Source organism: Hordeum vulgare, chromosome 7H (assembly GCF_904849725.1).
Source record: "Hordeum vulgare subsp. vulgare chromosome 7H, MorexV3_pseudomolecules_assembly, whole genome shotgun sequence".
Lineage (NCBI taxonomy): Eukaryota > Viridiplantae > Streptophyta > Magnoliopsida > Poales > Poaceae > Hordeum > Hordeum vulgare.
Genome location: NC_058524.1, coordinates 391,895,391 through 391,918,275, shown reverse-complemented (window position 1 = coordinate 391,918,275; position 22,885 = coordinate 391,895,391). Strand labels below are relative to the sequence as shown.

The window sequence follows — 22,885 nt, the reverse complement described above, 5'->3', positions numbered from 1 at the left end:
GGCGACGCTGGGAGGGACGGCGGGGGCGGGGCGGCGCTGCGGACGGGGCGGCAGGGGCGACGCTGCGGACGGGGCAGCCGGGGCAGCGGAGACAGAGGGACGGCCGGGGCGGGGCGGCGACGGCGGAGGACGGCCGGGGCGGGGCGGCCGGGGCGGCCGGAGCGGAGCGGCGGCGGCGACGGATCGAGGGGAGGGAGCTGAAACTTCCCTCCCGTGCTGGAGAGGAAGAGGAGTGCAGGTTGGGGGGAGTTTATCCCCCCAACCCTCACTTCTACAGGCTGCGATGACGTTTGCGGGTTGGACTTTTAAAGTTTTTTACGGGTTTAAGGGTTTAAAGATTCTAGTCTACGCTGTTTTTTCGACGAAAACTATAAAAAAAACGGTTATTTTTAAAGGTTTGAGGGTTCTACTAGACTTGCTCGTAGCTAGCAGCGTGCGCGCCCCAACTACGCATCCACACCCACTCCGAGCCTACTTTTGCTACGCCTCGCCTGGACCCGAGCCTGCTGACTCACCGGATCATATCCTGTGGCTCCAACTCGCCTTGCTATACCGGGGCCACCTCGAGCGAGCCGTGTTGCCGGGACGCTCCCACGCGCTTCCCTCCGCTCCGAACCGCCTCTCCTCAGCCGTGTTTCGCCTCAAAGCTGACCCGCCGGCATTGCCCTCTAGCCGTCGCAGCGTTCCGCGAGCCGCCCCGTCACGCGGCCGCTGCTGTTCCAGCCTCCACTGCACTTTGAGCCGCCGCGGCGCCCGCCTCCGCGCGCTGTTTGCGCCGGGTCGCTCGCCTCTGCCGCCTTGAGCTGCCACTCGACCACTAGTGGCTCTTTCCCTTCCCTACCAAGGATGCCGAGGCACTCGTGCTTGCACACTGCCGACCCCCACGCAACCTCGTTCCGAGTCACCAGCCACCGCAGTTGCCTCGATGACCTCGCATCGAGATGCCGTGGCAGGTCTTAAGCCTCGCCCGACCGCGTCTCTGCCGCCGCATGCTGACTCCACCACGCTGCGCCGCTCCCTCTACCGCGGCTTCACCTACTTCGCTCACCTCCGCCGCCTCATTTGCGGCTGGCTCCACCCCCACCACGCGAGCAGCCGTCCGTGCCTGCGTTCGCCCAGCTTATAACACGACCGGGTGAGCAGTTTCTCGTCTGGATAAAGAAAAGCGGAAGGGGGAGGAGTCAGAGACAGGTAAAAGAATGTTTGCATCCTAAGGCTATGCATCAGACTACTGATGTTTGCATCCTATCAGACTAGTCGTAGACCATCAGATTACTAGCAACATAATCGTCTCATTTGCTAGTTAGATCCACGTATTGAGGAGCCTAATTTGGGTATGCATTAATTGTGATTCGTTTCCATAATGCTTCCTTGAACCAGGCCAATCTAATTTTAACCGTACATGCATGGAATTAACCCCCAAATTAAGCTCATCGATTTTGGTCTCCAACTCTCCATACAGGTTTGCTTCCCAAGCAGATATTATTTCCATTATTTTTCAAGTTTGCTTCTGGTTTTAAATGTGTTATTTAAATATTTTGCTTCCACGGTGAAAATTGCTTCCATCGACTATTGAATTAGCTTCCATCGAGAATCAAACTTGCTGTAATTTGATAGAAATTAGTACTTATGTAGTGTTTTACTTTAAGAACATAAAAAATATTGCTTCCATAAAATAGACAATTGTTTCTAACCAATAAGACATTTTTTACGATTATCATTACGACGCATGCTTGAAACATAACACGGATAGTGTTTCTGGGGAATACAGTTACACGTATGTGCTCAGTTTACTTACATGGGCAGAAAATTATGCTTCCATAGTTTTATAGACATAAAATTCAAATTGGATACATGCTCAAATAAACTCGTAATTATTCCTACTAAGCTTCCTACATGATGTTGTCGTATGGGATGTGACAATGTAGCCATCAAGTTGATGCATCTGGTGTAGCTTCCCAACAAGCACTTTATTTTGGCACACGAGCAACCCATCGATCAGCTTTTATCGGCTTGAAGAAGACTCAAGTCCATGCAATGGTGCTCAAACATAAGTAAATATTGCTCCTGACGACTTGGTGATTCCAACACCATCCAAATCATCCTTGAATTGCTTGAAGCAAATCACCATTCCAACCGAAGCAATGAAAGGTTTGATTGAAAGCATATAAGCAAGCTATGTTTGCAGAACAAGTGTGGAAAAACAACAATATGTTTGAAGCATATAATTTTGCCCTTTTGAAGCAATAATAAAATAGAATGGAAGGAAAACAGTTAGATATACTAGCAAATGCCTTGATGATCGTGTCATCCTAATTTTGTTAAGCATGGAAGCATAGTGTTACAAATGATGACGAAGAATCTCCCGAGGAAAGATATAGAACGAAAAAATAAATATACCTCTAGGCATCATCAGTGAAATATATATGCACTACTATTAGATTGGAAAAGGATAATTACACAAACTTAAGGGGGCTTTGCAAGAAAGAGAAATCACACTATAATGAAGCTTGGTTTTAAAAAGATAAATAAAATACTCCACACGCACTTGAAACAAAATATAGTAAAATCAAGACGCATGACTATATAATTCTGTATGTACATGGGAAGCATGGAAGCACCTAGATAGCATGAATTCTAAGACGTAACTTTACATGTGAACTGAAATCACAGATGTTTTGAGGCAACGCTCTGAATAAAAATGCTAATTACACAGATTAATATATGTGCATCACAAACTAGAATGAACTGGCTTAAAGCATCTGTACATATAAAGCTCCTAAGAAGCAAACTCCATTGCTGAGAGAAGCATATACATGACAATGTAGAAGCACAATGGTTAATGAGCATGAACAATATGGTGTGGTAACATATATACTACTAGCTGGAGGCATGTTTTTAGGAGCTCAGTATACATGAACCAATGAAAGGTTATTTACTCAACAATTCTTATCTTCACCAGCAAAAAAGGAAAAGAAAAATACAATTATTATCTTCATTGGAAGCAATGATGCTAGGTACTACCTAAGATTGCATGCCTACATAGTTATGGATGACTGGAAGATCTAAATAATCCAACAAAAACAAAATTTGATGACTAATTACCTAATACATCAACAGAACAATCTTGCAGACTACTCGGCAGATTGTACATTACAATTTCTTTTTGCAATTTGGCAAATAAATATTAGAATAGGGAGGGGTGGTGGGGAGGGTGCAGGAGGCCACTACAGGTTTTCAGGCCGGTCGGTGCCTGCTCTGGCAACTGATCCTAGGGTGAGCTGGAGAAACACCAACTGCACACCTAATCCCGGGACGGCACCAGCGATCTGCAGTTGAAAGGAGCAGGGGCGGATCTACACGATGGGGGTACCTCTGTGTTGGCTTTTCGTCCTCAGAATCGAACACACGATCATCCTGCAGCTCAACTAGTCGTGTACGTGCAACTCGGCTCAACGTATACGAACAGTTGTAGCACTCGATATCTCACCGGCGCTTACGCAAACACCGGGACCAGAACACACGCACGCGAACGCAGCAACACAAAGATGGCCAGAGGCACGTGTCGTACCTCGTAATAATCTCTTTATTGCTTTTATCATTTTTCTGGTGCTACAATAGCTAGCCGTGCCTATGTATATAAAGGCGCACAATCAGAAACGTTGGCTTACAAAGCCGACTCGAACTAGTACTCGTACATGAGCACAACCGGGCACATCACCATGTACAAATCCTATACGGACTACTACATGGAACTAACATGGACTCAACTTTCCTAACATGACCAGCACAAGCCAACGTAGACACCTAACCGGACTCTCCTAATCACCGTCCACCTTAATCACACTTGTACTAACCAAACTAAAATAAACATGTTTGGATTACTTCAACACTATGGTCCTGGTCCTCGACGACGAGGAAACATGGGATGTGCGGCGAGCTCGTGCACGATGCGCCGTTGAAGATGAAGATGTGATGCGGTTGATGGCGAGCGCACGGGCGGTACGTCGGGGTGCAAGGCGAGGGGAGGGGATTCGGGCGAGCAATTAGGGATGGGTAAAGCGCCGCCCATGCGGGCGGTTTGACGGGATTTATTTTAAATACCAAGCAATAGGATAAGCAGTATCTTTACGGTGAGATTCAACTAAATCAATCAACGACAGTCCATCCGTCTGACGATTTTCTTCCAATCAGACTTCTGATTGTAAGTGTTTCCCTAAAAGAATGCAGCACGATATTTCTTGGTGGATGGATAGGATGTACGTGGGACCAATGGTGATATTACAAAACAGGAGTACTACAAAGCCACATGAAATCAGCTAGTAGTCTTTTTTTCACTTGGCTATGGACACAAGAAAAATATACCAGCCATTTTTTCTAGATTAATTTTCGGCTTTTAATATCTTTATACGCAGGGTAATTATTCATTACAAAAGCGGCATGGTACCGTGGAGATGGAGGTGCCAAAATCACTCTGAATCGGCGTTCGTCCGTGTCGCACTGCGCCGACTCTCACGTCCGTGCGACCAAGACGGCTTACAATGATGCGGCCAACTCTCACGTTCGCGCGACCAAGGCGGCTTACAATGATGCAGCCAATTCTCACATACGCGCAACCAAGGCGGCTTACCACGCGGCGACCTATTCTCGAGTCCGTGCCAGATCGCCAGACAACTCTCACATTCAACTCAAACGCCGGTGTAGTGCTCGCGTGTACGAGCCGCCCAACAGACGCATGCAAGACGCCACCCCTCTAGTCCGGTCTACATCAGCATACCGGTGTAGTGCTCGCCTGTACGAGTCGCCCAACAGACGCGTGCAAGCCACCGTCCCCACGGTTTATTCTCCATCAATGTATCATTCTCCATCAATGTATTGGTGTAGTGTTCGCTTATATGAGCCACCCAACGGACGCATGTGAACCGCCCCCATGGCCAATCTCCTCCAACAACATTGGAGAAAAGGAAGAAATGACAATCATGTCTTACACAACATCGTCAAAACACGGACCATCTCCCACTAGCGTCAGGTTGCTCAATGGAGAGACACATTGGCTAATACTATCTACTTCAGCATATCAAAAGTAATAGGAGAGTTTGTCATGAAGGAAACATCCCTAGTGAAGTTACAGATTGAGCCGACCATCATTGAGCCGGTAATTCAAAGAAAGCGACAAGGAAAAAGAAAAATGACTCTGGACGAGCTAGGAGACCGTACCACCTGAGAATAAAGCATGGGCTAAGAAGGATACGCACTCAACTGAGCCACGATATTTGCCAATCACATCTGATGAGTGTAACCAAGAGAATCATCTCACCACGTCATCTCCAATTTGGATAAAGTCCATCATTCAGTCGTGAACCTTACGCCGACTTCTGTCACAATCAAGTATAGAGACTCTCAAGCCGCCTCCTTGAGTCGACTTAAGACTCAGGGGCTACATAGACATGGCTCGGCAGATTCAACCAGGCTAAATAATTCAAGAACCCTGGGTCAATACAGGCATGTTAAGCCGGTTCCAGGGGCTCCTTCCTCATTGGCAAAAGATTTAAAAGTTGCCCAAGAAGATGAGCTGCCATGATGCGACAATTCAAACATGGGTGCCTTGCTTTATTGGTATGCATTTTAAAGTCACCCAAGAGGATGAGCCACCATGATGCGACCGTTCAAACATGGATGCACTGCTTCATTGGTGGGCAAATTAAAGGTCACCAAAGAGGACTAGCTGCCATGATGCGTAGTTGAAACATGGGTGTCCTGCCTTATTGGCAAAAAATCATGGTTAAACCCGCATCTTCGGAGGATGCTACTCTGAACCCCGTGTACTCTCGATAAGTCAACCAACATGGACCCTAAACTTATCCAGGTTAAAACATCGATTGGGTCATGCGGGAGCCAGCTTACACAAAGCGTGGATACTCCATGGGCTATTAAGCCTCCTTCTTTGAAACTTGGTTAAATTTGCCTGTTCGCGAGATGCTACTTCGATCTCATGTACTCTCGATAAGTCATGTCCGAACTTATAGGTTAAAACATCGATTGGGTCATGTGAGGGCCGGCTTACAGAGAGCGAGGATAAACTAGTGGCTATCATGATAGTTTCATTGAAGTAAGTTTTGAGTCTCAGAAACTTGCACTTTATATTCTGTTATCAATACATACATCCTCGTGCATTGCATTACGCATCTTACATACATATCATGCCTATCTTCAAACCGGGTCAAAGCATAAATTTTTGCCGGAGCAAATAAATCATTGATAGCCAATACGGCTAGTTCTTCATCAAGGTTTATCATAACCAGTGTTCAATGATTGGGGTTTTTTAAGCCAGCTCTGAAGAATTGACTATTTTCAAAGAACCGCCTTATCACATATAATGTCGGGTCGTCTAATTGACCAGCTCTTGGATTTCTTCAACTTGTGCTCTGTAGTAAACTACAACACTTATGGATTTCTCAAACTTATATTTGTCGGCTTACTTTGCAACCACGATCAAGGATTTCTTTCATCACAAAGGCGTTATCAGTTTACAGAGTGGATATGATTTTATTCAACAATGGAAGGAATAGTCCCGAGTCGCTGCAGGCACACAACCCGACACTTGGGGGCTACATTATTCGAATCAAGATTACATCAAAGTAGGAAAGTCCCATGTCGCTGCAAGCATGCACCATGACACTTGGGGCTAATAATGCAAAGTGCTCTCTCAAAGCATCACATAATCAACAGACCCGACTATCTCAAGGAGATAAGCCGGCCCTGGGGGTTAATGTCGATCTTTATTCAAGTATGGAGTCAAGGAAGAACCAGTTCATAACTTTTATAATGACCCGACCCTTGGGGGCTACACATCGCTGCTCAAGTTTACAAAATCAGATTTACAAAGTTCCTGCTCATTATTGCATAATGACCCGTCCCTTGGGGGCTACATCATATGATGTTTTATTTTCAAAGGAGAAGAACATGAAAGTCTCGAGTCGCCGCAAGCAATCGATCCAGCACTTGGGGGCTACATTATTCAGATCAAAATTTCTAAAGTCCGAGGTTGCTGCAAGCAAGACAACCCGGCACTTGGGGCTACATCACTCAGTTGTTTCACAAATCATAAGTTCCAAATTGAAGAACTGGCCCATCACACAATGATGAGTCGGCCCTTAGGGGCTACACATGTTGAATCTTTATAAAGAATAAGACATTTACAAGTCCCAGGCTGCTGCAGGCAAGACAACCCTACACTTGGGGGCTACATAGTGAAGATATTGTTGCAACTCTCCAAGTCATCATAAATTGATAAACTTGGAGCTTGGGGGCTACATGTAATACGGATATATCAAAAAATATTAAAGAGCACTTTCAAGATGTCAATTTTGAGCAAGACTTGTCTCATTTCATCATCAAGGTGAAACATTGAGAGACCGGCTCAACATATTTTTTTATCTAGTTGAAGCATTTAAAGACCGGATCAATATTAGATGGATTTTTCATCCCAATAATTTTATTTAGTCGAAGCAAGAGAAGCTAGTTCAACATTTTATGGATTTCTTATTCCCCAAATTTACATCAAGCCAAAGGATTTGAGGTCGACTCAATGGCATATGTATTTTTATTGCAAAGGACACGTACCTGCAAGATGATTGTGAAGGCGGCTTGAAGAAACCAGGATTTTCAAGGAAGCGACTTCATTAAATCAAGCCGGTGAGTGGAGCAAGCTGGTCTCTTAACATATTTGTTATTCTTATTTCAGGAGCTTACCATGAATAAATTCAAGCTAACCTGGGGGCTAATGTCGGGGATATACCCTGTGGTGTAACCCAGCTTGAAGTATGACCCGACTGGGACTGGGAGACTCACTGGCGACTCATGAGTGATCTGGCGGGCAGCTCATACATGACCCGACAGGAGACTCAGACAAACGACAGAGACCCAACAACCCAGAAGGCAGCTCATGGGAGGGCTGGCTCACAAAGAAGGCCCAAGATGAGGAGATACTCCCTCACAAAGGAAACAAGACCCGGATTAGGATTCAAGACAGAACTAGTCCTAGTCCTACTCCTAGTAGGACTCTACATGTAAACCTATCCCTTCCACTTATATAATAGGGGTAAGGCGCCCCAAGAGGGACAGATTCATAAGGTCAAGTCATTAGATATAGACATATTAGACACCCTCGAGATTAGAGGTAGCGATTCCGCACCCTTGTAATCGAGATCATCATCTTCAGAACGAAACACAAGCAGGATGTAGGCTTTTATCTCCACCAGAGGGGCCGAAACTGGGTAAACTCGCGTTTCTCGATTCCAACCAACCCCTCTCAAGCCGCCACATGGCTGCGATGGCTCCACACCTAAGCCCTCCCGCGAGGACATATGCCATGACGAAACTACGACACACCTCTTCATATCACCATATCAATATCATTAACCACAATTTCTCTATATATGCTACATGATTGTTTTAATTATCACTTATGGAACAGTCATTATTTTTTATCTAGTCTTATGACCCATGCAAATTACCATCACTATTTACTACCTCTTAAAAAATATAAGTGAAGAATGAGAGAAAATTATTTCTATGAAATCTACACGCCACCGTGCTCAAAAAGATATAAGTGAAATACTAGGGCAACTGCTAAGCTCAAAAGATATAAGTGAAGCACATATAATATTCTAACAAATCATGATGATGGTATCCCTCTCTCAAATAGGTGTGCCCAACAAACAATGATTTTGGTAAACTTAAAATAAAAGTAAACAAAAGCAAAACACGCTCCAAGCAAAACTCATACCATCTGATGAATAAAAGTGTAGCTCCAAGTAACATACTAATGGATTGAGACGAAAGAGGGGATGCCTTCCTGGGGCATCCCCAAGCTTAGACACTTGAGCCTTCCTAGAATATTACCTTGGGGTGCCTTGGTAATCCCCAATCTTAGGCTCTTGCCGCTTCTCATTCCTTTGTCCATCGAGATGATACCCAAAACTTGAAAACTTCAATCACACAAAACTTAACAAAACTTCGTGAGATCCGTTAGTATAAGCAACATAATAAACACTTTTAGGTACTGTTATAAATTGATTCTTATTTTATTTTAGCCGCAGGTACTATATTCTAACTTCTCCGTAGCTTATACCCCCCCGATATAATCCGTAACATCATCAAAACAAGCAAACTATGAAAACAAAAACAGAATCTGACTAAAACAGAACAATCTGTAATAATATGTAATGAACCTATACTTATGTATCCCCAACAATTCTGAAAATTTAGGAACATCCCAGGAATTTGTATAGAAATATTGTGTCAAACAATCAGCTTAAAAAGATATTCCGGTAAAATCATAGAAGTTCTGTACTGGGATCAAAGTTTATGTTTTGGCACCGTATCTATTCTACTCATCATGCAAATCATCATAAAGGCTTTACTTGGCACAAACACTAACTTAAACAAAAAAACACAATCACTTACACAGGAAATAATAATGTTATCACACACTAACATAAATAAATGATAACTACTGGGTTGTCTCCCAACAAGCTCTTTCTTTATAACCATTAAGATAGGCTTGAAATTTCAATAATGCTCACAAAAAAGATAAGAATTCAATCACAAAGAGAGCATAATAAAACATGTGACAAGAAAATTTAAGTCTAACATACTTCCTATGCGTAGAAATTTTATAAGCAAACAATTTATCAAGACAAGAAGTGTCTAGCATAAGCAAGTAGGAAGAATGAAGCATTAACAATTTGAATATTAAGAGAGGTACGTGAGTAACATGAAAACTTCCATAACCATATTTGCCTCTCCATAATAATTACATGTAGGATAATATTAAAATTCTGCAAAATAGCAATCATGCTTTTCATTCAAGGAAATATCATGAATCGCATTATAAATTTCACAATTTTTGGATTCATGATTTTCAAGCAAGACCTCATAAAGATAATATAGTGCACTATCACTAGCAGTTGTTTCAACATAAACGGGTATTTTTAAAAGATTAGCTAGTGTATGAGGATCCATTTATCTTTATTTTTGCATTTTACTTTCTGTTACTGTGTGACAAACATAGAGATAGCATAGCTAGGCAAGTAAACTAGAGAACAAAGATGCAAACTAGTGACAAGCTAAGCAAGCAAAGATAAATATATTTGTATTTTATTTTTATAAGATAAATACTAAATATACCATAAAATAAAAGGAGGAACAAGTTAATGAAATTTTGTCTGGAATTACTTGGTAGTTGGTGTTGATATTCCCCAGCAACGGCGGCAGAAATCCTTGTTGATACTCGTGATGTGCATTTGGTTTTCCGTGAAGAGGAACTGGTTATCGCAGCACGAAGTGGGTAAGTATTTCCCTATGTTATGAAACAAAGTTTTATCGAATCAATATGAATATCAACCACAACCGTCTTCAGTGGCTGCACAAAACACAACAAACAACTTGCACTAACGCGGGCAAGAAGGTTGTCAATCCCCTTGTTCCCATTATTTTCAAGCGAATGACGTCTGTAGATAATTGTACATTGAAAAATAAAACAAAAGGAAATAAATGCTAGCAAGGTATTGGATGTTTTAGCAATATGTTGTGAATAGACCCGGGGGCCATAGCATTCCCTAATGGCATCTCTCATGAAAATTGCACATGGTGGGTAAACAAATTATTGTAGAAGAGCGGATATTTATGCGATTTCCACGACAATGATCATGTAAATATAGGCATCATATCCATAGAAAAATAGGCCAACTCCTTCCTGCACCTATTACCATTACTTCACTTCAAGAGCGCTTCTATGCTTGCTTCTCTACGTATTAAGTTCATGACAAACGAACTAATGCTTAGAGTAAGATGACATGATGTAGACAAAGTGAACTCAGACAATATGACAAACCCATCGTTTTCCCCTTAGTTGGAGCAACACAAAGACGCAATTCATCCCCTTTTTTCACTGGGATATACAAACTCGCCAGGTTGAACCTACTACAATGCACCTCTCTCACCAAAGAAATGTCATTCTAATTGGCCAAACTATTTCGATATATCGAGGAGAATTACAAAGATATCATAATCATGCACATAAGAATCATATTATATATTGGATGAGACTCCAATAATTATCATGAATAATCTGAACATAAACTCACAATTCATTGGATCCCAACAAACGCATCGTACAAAAGAGTTACATCATATGATCAAAGCAAAGATGCGATGATCATTGTATTGAAGATCAAAGAGAGAGAGATAGCCATCTAGGAGCTGTTATGGACCCATAGGTCTGTGGTGAACTACACACACAAAATCATGAGGGAAGCAAGGTTGATGAATAAGCCCTCTGCGATCGATCGCCCCTCCTACAGATAGCCGAAACAGAGCTCTAGATGGCCTCCCATCAGAATAGAGACTTGCGGCGGCGGAAAGAGTGTTTCGGGACCTCCTTTGAAGGTTTGAGTGTAAATAAGAATTTATAGGCCAGAGAACAGGGTCGGGAGAGCCACGTGGCGGCCACAAGCCATTAGGCCGCCCCAGGCCGCGCCCTGATGGCTTGTGGGGGCCTTCTGTGCCCTCCAACCTTATTCCAACGCTCCACGGTCTTATTTTGGTCCAGAAAAAAATCACAAAAGTTTCACATAAATTGGTCTTCATTTGGTATTGGAACCTGAAAAGTGGAAAAACACGCAGACAACAACAACTCGCACTGGGCACTGGGTCAATAGGTTAGTGCTTAAAAATAATATGAATTGGTAGATAAGTACCTAAAAAGTGTTCTGAAATGATAACATGATAGCATGGAACAATCCAAAATTATAGATTCGTTGGAGACGTATCAATGGGTTATACCCCCGATACAATCCATATCATCATCAAAAGAAGCAAACTATGCAAGCAAAAACAGAATATGTCTAAAAAAGAACAATCTGTAAAGATATAGTTGAGTAGCATACTTATGTAACTCTAAAAATTCTGAAAAATTAGGATGACCTGAGGAATTTGTATATCAATATTGTATAAAAAGTCAACTTAAAAAGTCGTTCCAATAGAGTCACATAAATTCTGCACTGGACGTCAAAGTTTTTGTTTTTGCACCATATCAATTCTACTTATCATGCAAATCATCCCAAAGGTTTTACTTGGCACAAATACTAATTCAAACATAAAAACACAATCATTAGAGTAGCAACAAGCATGTTATCACAACCAAATAGAAAGTATAAAAACAAAAATAAGGATAACTATTGGGTTGCCACCCAACAAGTGCTATTGTTTTATGCCCCTAGCTAGGCATATTGCATATGATCAAGTGTTGTCATATTTGACATCAAGCTCCTCAATAACACAACTATGGATAATAGGAACAATAGGAGACTTGAAGATAGGATCCTTTATCAAGATTACTAAGTTGGGATGCACCCTAATCATTTTAAGATCTTTGTTTCTTTTGGTAGGAGGTGTATTGATGCTCTTGGAATATATATGAACTTGGGACTTTTATTCTGAGAGGTACTAGCATTAGTTTTGGAAGGCATGAAAGCGGAACCTACTTTATCAATTACCTCCTCCATTTTATAAATTCTATTCAAATCTTAATCTACCCTCTCATCAATAACCGTATCTTTCCCCTTTAAAGTTTTCAAAGTCATTCCTACCCGTGACCCAAATTGAGTGATATGCTTATGAAGTTTTCTATACAAAACCTCAATTGGTTCACTAGTAATCATTTTCTTTTCAATAGCATCAAGCCTTTTCATGACGTGTTTCAAGGTTAAGATAGTTTCATTAACGATAATAGGTGGTGCTCCAACAAGATTTTTAATGGCATTATAAGCATCCAAAGTGTGACACATTAAGACATTACCACCGGTAATGGTGTAAAGGTCAAACCTATACCAAGGACAAACCCCCATTGGCCGCGTGTTGTTCGATTGTGCCTCCCTCGTGCTGCCTCCATTTTCTCTTGAAGATTCCAGTTATTCTTTTGGTCTAGAAAATCATAAAAAAGTTTCATGGCATTTGGACTTTGTTTGGTACTATAAACCAGAAAAGAAAAAAAAAGAAAACAACAACTGGCACTGGGCACTTGGTCGATAGGTTAGTGCTGAAAAATAATAAAAATAGTTAAATAATTACCCAAAAAGTATCCTAGAATGATAATATTATAGCATCAAAGCATAAAAAAATATAGATACGTTGGAGACGTATCAATACATGGAATTGAAGTTTGAGAAGCATATTACTCTTGTGTGTTTGGGCACCCTAGAGCTTGTGCCTCTTGGGTTCTTTGGCACCTTAGATGGTTGTTGGTGTGTCGGATCTCAATTATTGTGGTGGAAAGTTTTGGGCAAGCATCACTGTCTCCAATTAGGTTGTGGAGATTGCCTCGAGCAATTTGTATGGGTTCCGTTGACCGCCCAAAGGGTTACCAAAGTGTACGGGTTTGGTGACAGCCCCAAGGGTTTCCATTTGTACGGGTTTGGTGATCACCCCAAGGGTTTCCATTTCTATGGGTTCAATGACCGCACTCAAGGGTGCTTAAGTGGAATCACTATTGGGTAACGTAGCATAAATTCAAAAAAAATTCCTACGCATATCCAGATCTTCCTATGAAGAGACCAACAACGAGAGAGGGGTGAGTGCATCTTCATACCTTTGAAGATTGCTAAGCGGAAGCGTTGCTAGAACGCAGTTGATGGAGTCGTACTCGCGGCGATTCAGATCGCGGTGTGATTCCGATCTAGTGCCGAACTACGGCACCTCCACGTTCAACATATGTGCAGCCCGGTGATGTCTCCCGCACCTTGATCCAGCAAGGAGGAGGGAGAGGTTGGGGAAGATCTCCGGCATCACGACGGCATGGTGTCGATGGAGAGATGAGGTCTCCCGGCAGGGCTTCGCCAAGCACCGGCACAGAGGAGGAGAAAGAAGAGCAGTGCTGTGCCGAGGGAGAGGGAAAACTGTGTCTCCAAAAGCCCAAAAGTGCCCACTATATATAGGTGGAGGGGAGGGGGGGTTCCACCCCTAGGGTTCCCACCCTAGGTGGTGCGGAAGCCCCCCAGATGGGAGGTGCAACGGCCAGGGCAAGGGGGAGGGGTGGCGCACCCCTAGGTGGGCCTTAGGCCCACCAGCGCCTGGGGTTTCCCCCTTTCCCCACCTCTTGCGCCTTGGGCTGAGTGTGGGGGGCGCATCAGCCTAGCTAGGGGCTGGTTCCCTCCCTCACTTGGCCCATCTAGCCTCCCAGGGTCGTTGCCCCCTTCAAGTGGACCCGTGGGGCCACCTCAAGTGGTCCCGGTGGTCCCGGTACGTTACCGGTGATGCCCAAAACACTTCCGGTGTCCGAAACCATCCGTCCTATATATCAATCTTTACCTTCGGACCATCCCGGAGCTCCTCGTGATGTCCGGGATCTCATCCGGGACTCCGAACAACTTTCGATAACCTCGTATAACAATTCCCTATAGCCCTAGCGTCATCGAACCTTAAGTGTGTAGACCCTACGGGTTCGGGAGAGAGGCAGACATGACCGAAACACCTCTCCGTCCAATAACCATCAGCAGGGTCTGGATACCCATGGTGGCTCCCACTTGCTCTACGATGATCTCATCGGATGAACCACGATGTCAAGGATTCAATCAATCCGGTATACAATTCCCTTTGTCTGTCGGTATAGAACTTGCCCGAGATTCAATCGTCGGTATACCTATACCTTGTTCAATCTCGTTACCGGTAAGTCTCTTTACTTGTTCTGTAGCACGTCATCGTGTGACAAACTCCTTTAGTCACATTGAGCACATGATGATGTTCTACCGAGTGGGCCCAGAGATACCTCTCCGTCACACGGAGTGACAAATCCCGATCTCGATTCGTACCAACCCAACAGACACTTTCAGAGGTACCCGTAGTGCACCTTTATAGTCACCCAGTTACGTTGTGATGTTTGATACACCCAAAGCACTCCTACGGTATCCGGGAGTTGCACAATCTCACGGTCGAAGGAAAAGATACTTGACATTGGAAAAGCTTTAGCATACGAACAATACGATCTAGTGCTACGCTTAGGATTGGGTCTTGTCCATCACATCATTCTCCCAATGATGTGATCCCATTATCAATGACATCTAATGCCCATGACCAGGAAACCATGATCAACTATTGACTAACGAGCTAGCCAACTAGAGGCTTGCTAGGGACACATTGTGATCTATTTATTCACACATGTATTACTGTTTCCTGTTAATACAATTATAGCATGAACAATAGACGATTAGCATGAACAAGGAAATATGATAATAACCATTTTATTATTGCCTCTAGGGCATATTTTCAACAGTCTCCCACTTGCACTAGAGTCAATAATCTAGTTACAATGTGATGTATCGAACACCCATAGCATTATGGTGTTGATCATGTTTTGATCGTGGAAGAGGTTTAGTCAACGGGTCTGCAACATTCAGATCCGTGTGTACTTTACAAATCTCTATTACTCCACTCTGGGCAGGGTCCTGGATGGAGTTGTAGCGGCGTTTGATGTGCTTCGTCTTCCGGTGAAACCTGGGCTCCTTGGCTATGGCAATGGCCCCAGTGTTATCACACAAGAGTGTCATTGGACCCGATGCGCTTGGAACCACTCCAAGATCGGTGATGAGCTCCTTCATCCAAATTCCTTCATGAGCCGCTTCTGAAGCAGCTATGTACTCCGTTTCACATGTAGATGCTGCCACGACTTCTTGCTTGCTGCTGCACCAGCTCACTGCCCCACCATTCAAAACATATACGTATCCGGTATGTGACTTAGAGTCATCCGGATCTGTGTCGAAGCTAGCGTCGACGTAACCCTTTACGACGAGCTCTTCGTCACCTCCATAAACGAGAAACATTTCCGTAGTCCTTTTCAGGCACTTAAGGATATTCCTGACCGCTGTCCAGTGTTCCATACCGGCATCACTTTCGTACCTCCCTACCAAACTTATGGCAAGGTTTATATCAGGTCTGGTACACAACATGGCATACATAAGAGAGCCTACGGCTGAAGCATGGGAGACAAAACTCATCTTCTCTCTATCTGCTGCCATGGTCGGCGACTGAGTCTTTCTCAATCTCATACCTTGCAAAACTGGCAAGAACCCTTTCTTTGAGTTTTCCATATCGAACTTCTTCCATATCTTGTCAAGGTATGTACTTTGCTAAAGACCTATGAGGCGTCTCGATCTATCTCTATAGATCTTGATGCCTAATATGTATGCAGCTTCTCCAAGGTCCTTCATTGAAAAACTCTTGTTCAAATAGGCCTTTATGCTCTCCAACATCTCTATATTATTCCCCATCAATAATATGTCATCCACATACAGTATGAGGAAAGCTACAGAGCTCCCACTCACTTTCTTGTACAGACAGGCTTCTCCGTAATCCTGTACGAACCCAAACGCTTTAATTACCTCATTAAAGCGAATGTTCCAACTCCGAGATGCTTGCACCAGCCCATAGTGGAGCGCTGGAGCTTGCACACTTTGTTAGCACCCTTAGGGTCGACAAAACCTTCTGGTTGCATCATATACAACTCTTCCTTAAGGTTTCCGTTAAGGAACGTTGTTTTGACGTCCATTTGCCGAATTTCATAATCATAAAAGGAGGCAACTGCTAACATGATTCGGACTGATTTCAGCTTCGCTACGGGAGAGAAAGTCTCTTCGTAGTCAATTCCTTGAATTTGTCGAAAACCCTTTGCGACAAGTCGAGCTTTATAAACGGTTACATTACCGTTCGCATCAGTCTTCTTCTTGAAGATCCATTTATTTTCTATGGCTCGCCGGTCATCGGGCAAGTCCACAAAGTCCATACTTTGTTCTCATACATGGATCCTATCTCGGATTTCATAGCTTCAAGCCATTTGTTGGAATCCGGGCCCGCCATCGCTTCTTCATAGTTCGAAGGTTCACCGTTGTCTAACAACATGATTTCCATTATAGGGTTGCCGTACCAATCTGGTGCGGAGCGTACCCTTGTGGACCTTCGTGGCTCAGTAGTAACTTGATCCGAAGCTTCATGATCATTATCATTAACTTCCTCTTTAGTTGGTGTAGGCGCTAGAAGAACAATTTCCCGCGCTGCGCTACTATCCTTTTCGAGATGGGGTGTAATTACCTCATCAAGTTCTACCTTCCTCCCACTTACTTCTTTTGAGAGAAACTCTTTCTCTAGAAAGGACCGTTCTTGGCAACAAAGGTTTTACCTTTGGATCTAAGATAGAAGGTATACCCAATAGTTTCCTTAGTGTATCCTATGAATACGCATTTCTCCGCTTTGGGTTCGAGCTTTTCTCGTTGAAGTTTCTTCACATAAGCATCGCATCCCCAAACTTTAAGAAACGACAACTTAGGTTTCTTGCCAAACCATAGTTCATATGGTGTCGTCTCAACGGATTTAGACAGTGCCCTATTTAAAGTGAATGTTGCAGTTTCTAATGCGTATCCCCAAAAATGATAGCGGTAAGTCGGTAAGAGACATCATAGATCGTACCATATCTAATAAAGTGCGATTACGACGTTCAGACACTCCGTTGCGTTGCGGTGTGCCAGGCGGCGTCAGTTGTGAAACGATTCCACACTTCCTTAGGTGTGTGCCAAACTCGTGACTCAAATATTCTCCTACGCGATCAGATCGTAGACATTTAATTTTTCTGTCACGTTGATTCTCAACCTCACTCTGAAATTCCTTGAACTTTTCAAACATCTCAGATTTGTGCTTCATCAAGTAGATATGCCCATACCTACTCAAATCATCGGTGAGAGTGAGAACATAACAATAGCCACCGCAAGCTTCAACGTTCATTGGACCACACACATCAGTATGTATTATTTCCAATAAGTCGGTTGCTCTCTCCATTATTCCTGAGAATGGAGTCTTAGTCATCTTGCCCATGAGGCACAGTTCGCATGTGTCAAATGATTCAAAGTGAAGAGACTCTAATAGTCCATCAGTATGGAGCTTCTTCATGCGCTTAACGCCGATATGACCAAGGCGGCAGTGCCACAAGTATGTGGGACTATCATTATCAACTTTACATCTTTTGGTACTCACACTATGAATATGCGTAACATCACGATCGAGATTCATCAGGAATAAACCATTCACGAGCGGAGCATGACCATAAAACATATCACTCATATAAATAGAACAACCATTATTCTCTGACTTAAATGAGTAGTCGTCTCGCATTAAGCAAGACCCTGATACAATATTCATGCTCAAAGCTAGTACTAAATAACAATTATTAAGGTTTAAAACTAATCCCGACGGTAGATGTAGAAGTAGCGTGCCGACGGCGATCACATCGACCTTGGAGCCATTCCCGACGCACATCGTCACCTTGTCCTTGGCCAGTCTCCGCTTATTCCGCAGTTCCTGCTTTGAGTTGCAAATGTGAGCAACAACACCAGTATCAAATACCCAGGAGCTACTACGAGCGCTGGTAAGGTACACATCAATAACATGTATATCACATATACCTTTAACGTTGCCGGCCTGCTTGTCCGCTAAGTATTTGGGGCAGTTCCGCTTCCAGTGACCCTTTCCCTTGCAATAGAAGCACTCAGTCTCAGGCTTGGGTCCATTCTTTTTCTTCTTCCCGGCATCTGGCTTATCGAGCGCGGCAACGGCTTTGCCGTCTTTCTTGAAGTTCTTCTTACCCTTGCCCTTCTTGAAACTAGTGGTCTTGTTGACCGTCAACACTTGATGCTCTTTCTTGATTTCTACTTATGCAGACTTGAGCATCGAGTACAACTCGGGAATGGTCTTCTCCATCCCTTGCATGTTGTAGTTCAGCAAAAAACCTTTGTAGCTTGGTGGGAGAGACTGGAGGATTCTGTCAATTATAGCATCATCCGGAAGTTCGACTCCAAGTGAAGTTAGACGACCGTGTAACCCAGACATTTTAAGTATGCGCTCACTGACAGAACTGTTCTCCTCCATCTTACAGCTAAAGAACTTGTCGGAGGCTTCATATCTCTCGACACGGGCATGAGCTTGAAAAACTAGCTTCAGCACTTGGAACATCCCATATGCACCGTGTTGCTCAAAACGCCTTTGGAGCCCCGTTTCTAAACTGTGTAGCATGCCACATCTAACCAGAGAGTAGTCATCACTCCGTGTTTGCCAAACGTTCAGAATGTCGTGGGCTGCCGCGGGGCGGGAGGGTCACCTAGTGGCGCATAAAGGACATAAGCCTTTTTAGCTGCTTCAAGGATGATCTTCAAGTTGCGAACCCAGTCCGCATAGTTGCTACCATCATCTTTCAGCTTGTTTTTCTCTAGGAATGCGTTGAAATTGAGGTTTACGTTGGCCATCTACAATATTTATAAAGACAACTTTTAGACTAAGTTCATGACAATTAAGTTCATTCAATTAAATTAAGTATGAACTCCCACTTAAATCGACATCCCTCTAGTCATCTAAGTGATACATGATCCATGTTGACTATCCCGTGTCCGATCATCACGTGAGACGGACTAGTCACCATGGTGAGCAACTTCATGCTGATCGTATTCAACCATACGACTCATGTTCGACCTTTTGGTCTCTTTTATTCGAGGTCATGTTTGTACATGCTAAGCTCGTCGAGTCAACCTAGGTGTTTCACGTGTGTAGATTTGGCTTACGCCCGTTGTATGCGAACGTTAGAATCTATCACACCCGATCATCACGTGGTGCTTCGAGACAACGATCCTTCGCAACGGTGCACACTTAGGGGAATACGTTCTCGAAATTTTAAGAGGGATCATCTTATTATGCTACCATCGTTCTAAGCAATAAGATGAAAAACATGATAAACATCACAATGCAATCATATAGTGACATGATATGGCCATTATCATCTTTGCTCTTTCGATCTCCATCTTCAGACATCGCATGATTATCATCGTCACCGGCTTGACACCATGATCTTCATCATCGTGTCTGAGCATATAACTCCAACATCCTCTCACCCCGAAGTAGTTGTGATAAATCTCCTTTGGATCCATAGGACAAACGCTACCACACTTCATCGTCGTCGTCTGATGCGTCTAGTGTCAGCATACCAAGTGATTTTGCCATCAAGATTGGGCAAGATATATCAAACTTGTTATTTCACATGAAATATTCTTGTTCCCATCGCATTGTTTTGTTTTGTAGTGCCAAAGCAAAGCTGAAAGAAAGGTCGAGTTCTACTTCAGCGGCTACAACTGATGTAGACATGGTGGCTTCAGCGGCCCAGGAAAATACCGTAGAAGACCCGACTTTCAGTGATCCATTTCTCAATAGCCCAAGTCCTCAAGAACCTGTTGTTGAAGAAGAAGATAAGAGGGAACATGCCAAACATGATGATGTGATGTTTCTTTTTGAAAAACAAAAAACAACACCCAACATCTCCAATGTCTTGACCAAGGTTGTAGTTAAACAAAATCCGGCATTGCGTCAAGAGCCGCCTCCTTAGCCTTATATGGAATTTCTTGAGGAGATGGGCTTTGAAGATCTTCACGAAGCATATGAAACCCGTGTTGTTGACAATAGATCACATGAAGGTGCATTGCTGGCACATATGAAGAGAAAACATGAGGTACGTGTCTTTCCTTATATTTATATTACCTGTAACCCCCAAGTTGCGAGTTTGTCACCTAGTGATAACTTGGTGCTTATTACAAAAAAAGGACCATTACCATGTAGCCACCAAGTGTCGGGTTGCACGCTCGCACCAACTTAGAACTTTTCCTCAGTCTTGTTAATTTGTACTTTCAAACTATGTAGCCCCCAAGTGTTGGGTTGCCTTGCCTGCCGCAACTTGGGACATACCAATTGTACTATTATGCTTCAAAGTAGTGTAGCCCCAAAGTACCTAGTCGTATTGCCTAAAACAATCTACGACTAAATATATTTACGTAACTCTTGTCTTAAAATTGACACGATGTCGCCCCCAAGCACCATGATGTATTTATTGGGATGACCCAAGGTTCTATTTTCTGAACTAACTTTCATAGACACAATTGTACAAATATGTAAGGCAAGTAGAGCAAGAATTTGCGAACTTGAAATAGCTGCTTGGCAAAGAAGCCGGAAAATGTGAAAAGGCCAAGAAGCGGGCTCAAGATATCCAAGGATCTACACTCAAGGTTTCTCAAAAGTTGTAGATGCCAAGAAAAAAATTCCCAGGGTAGGAGGAGAATCTAACCCAGCGGGAATTGTAGAGGAAAAACTGAATGTTGTGGACTTGGATTGCACGACCATAAAAACCAACTGAACAAGATCTCCATCGCCACTTTCAGTAAGCCGAAATTTTCTCTTATCTATTATTGAACCGGGTTATTACTTTCCTGCTCATGAATTCCAACTCTAGATTTTCTATTTTTTATCTTCTTTAGATAAAAAATGTGCAATCAATCTCGAGCGGCATGACTTCAAACTGAAGGCTTTGTACATGCTAATTAAGCTGTTGTACATTGGAAGTGCAAAGGTTATAAGAAGTGTGAAAGGTTGGGTCCAGCTACCACAAAATTGATTGATTTGTTGGAAGAACTATTAATTATGCCAGAGTGGTTAAAGATTTGAAGCTTTCTGCTTGTCCTAAGGGAGAAATGCCGGTCATAGCCTTGGCAAAGACATATCTTCCAGAGATGAATCCAGATATGCTGGCTGGGTGGTGGGTTTCCTGAAATAAAATTTGACAATACTACTTTGGTGCAACCCACTTTTCTAGGGTAAATAAGGAGACTTGACATTATGCTTGTATAATTGCACGTGGTTTGGAATTGTCCCAATTTTAGCCTAGATATGATTCTCGCAATAGGCGTATAGAGCCGCTAAATCCCAAGATGTTCGATCTTGTTCCTAAGCACCCAAAACAGACTCCGCTGACTCCCTCTGCACCACCCAGTTCTAGCACACCAGTGATCCCGTTCCTCCTAGAACGGACTCCCAAGATGAGGATAGTTGTGCCATTGAGGGGATATATATTAATACATTGGTTTAACAATGATTTGATGGGAGCTACTTGTGGTGGCGTAGGAGTTGGCTATAAGGATGCTGAGGAAGTCGGCAAGGATGAAGCTCCAAGTCCAAGGATGGAGACCAAGAGAAGCGAGATGAAGATAAGATGGATGACCCGACTCACTCCACCATAGAGAAACCGAAGGACTCGGCTAATCCTGCACAAGAGAAAACTGTGGTCGGGTCTGATACACAAACTACAACAAAGTAGTATTACTCTGCAAAAAACAATGACATTCAACCAAACGGGCTTGTAGTAGTTTAGAAACTTAAGTTTTATCTAGATGGCGTGCGTGTCCACTTGTGAATTTGCTATCTCTAATGAACTCAATAGTTTCATTCAAAATTTTGGCTTTGTTAGCCCTTTTGGTTTGTCTTATCTTGGAAAGCCAGCTTTCTCGTGATATGTTCTTGGTGTGATCAAGTATTAAAAGTTCAGTGTCATCTAAGTCCTCAATTAGCACCAGGGCTGATTGTATTGTCATGTGCACAACCAGTTCACAAATTTGCGATTGGCATCGGACTTTTACTAGTCAGTGTAACAAAGAAAATTGTCGGCATATGTCAGGTTCAAGGGTGATTTTAGCTGAACTCGTTAAGTTACAAGCCCCCAAATAACCAGTGATCAATGATAAGTAATTAAAGACTCAACACACAATGATATGAGGTGAAATGCCAAACTCGAGGTACCATAGATGTGAGCTTATTCCATAGATCATAATGTTTACATAGTGAAGATAATGAGCCTATACATGTAACCATAGACTAAACTATAAAAACAAAAGTATTGTAATGAACATATGTGTAGAATGGGCCTACATGAGCTATATTGCATGGTCTAGGAGTTTACTTCTCGGGTGTACGTGTT

At 43.1% G+C, this 22,885-nt stretch overlaps 1 long non-coding RNA gene across 3 annotated transcripts; it reads left to right on the top strand.

Moving 5' to 3' along the window:
* Positions 1-476: 476 nt before the first annotated feature.
* LOC123409885 lies at positions 477-22,468 on the top strand. 3 transcript variants are annotated; one of them, XR_006612928.1, is made up of 5 exons: positions 477-1,191; positions 1,381-1,462; positions 10,247-10,351; positions 20,170-21,295; positions 21,393-22,468. It is a non-coding gene; the product is annotated as an uncharacterized LOC123409885 (long non-coding RNA). The 3 variants fall into 3 exon arrangements; XR_006612927.1 differs by lacking the exon at positions 10,247-10,351 and having other exon boundaries at positions 21,393-22,465; XR_006612929.1 differs by lacking the exons at positions 477-1,191; positions 1,381-1,462 and adding an exon at positions 1,478-2,151 and having other exon boundaries at positions 21,393-22,467.
* Positions 22,469-22,885: the final 417 nt, after the last annotated feature.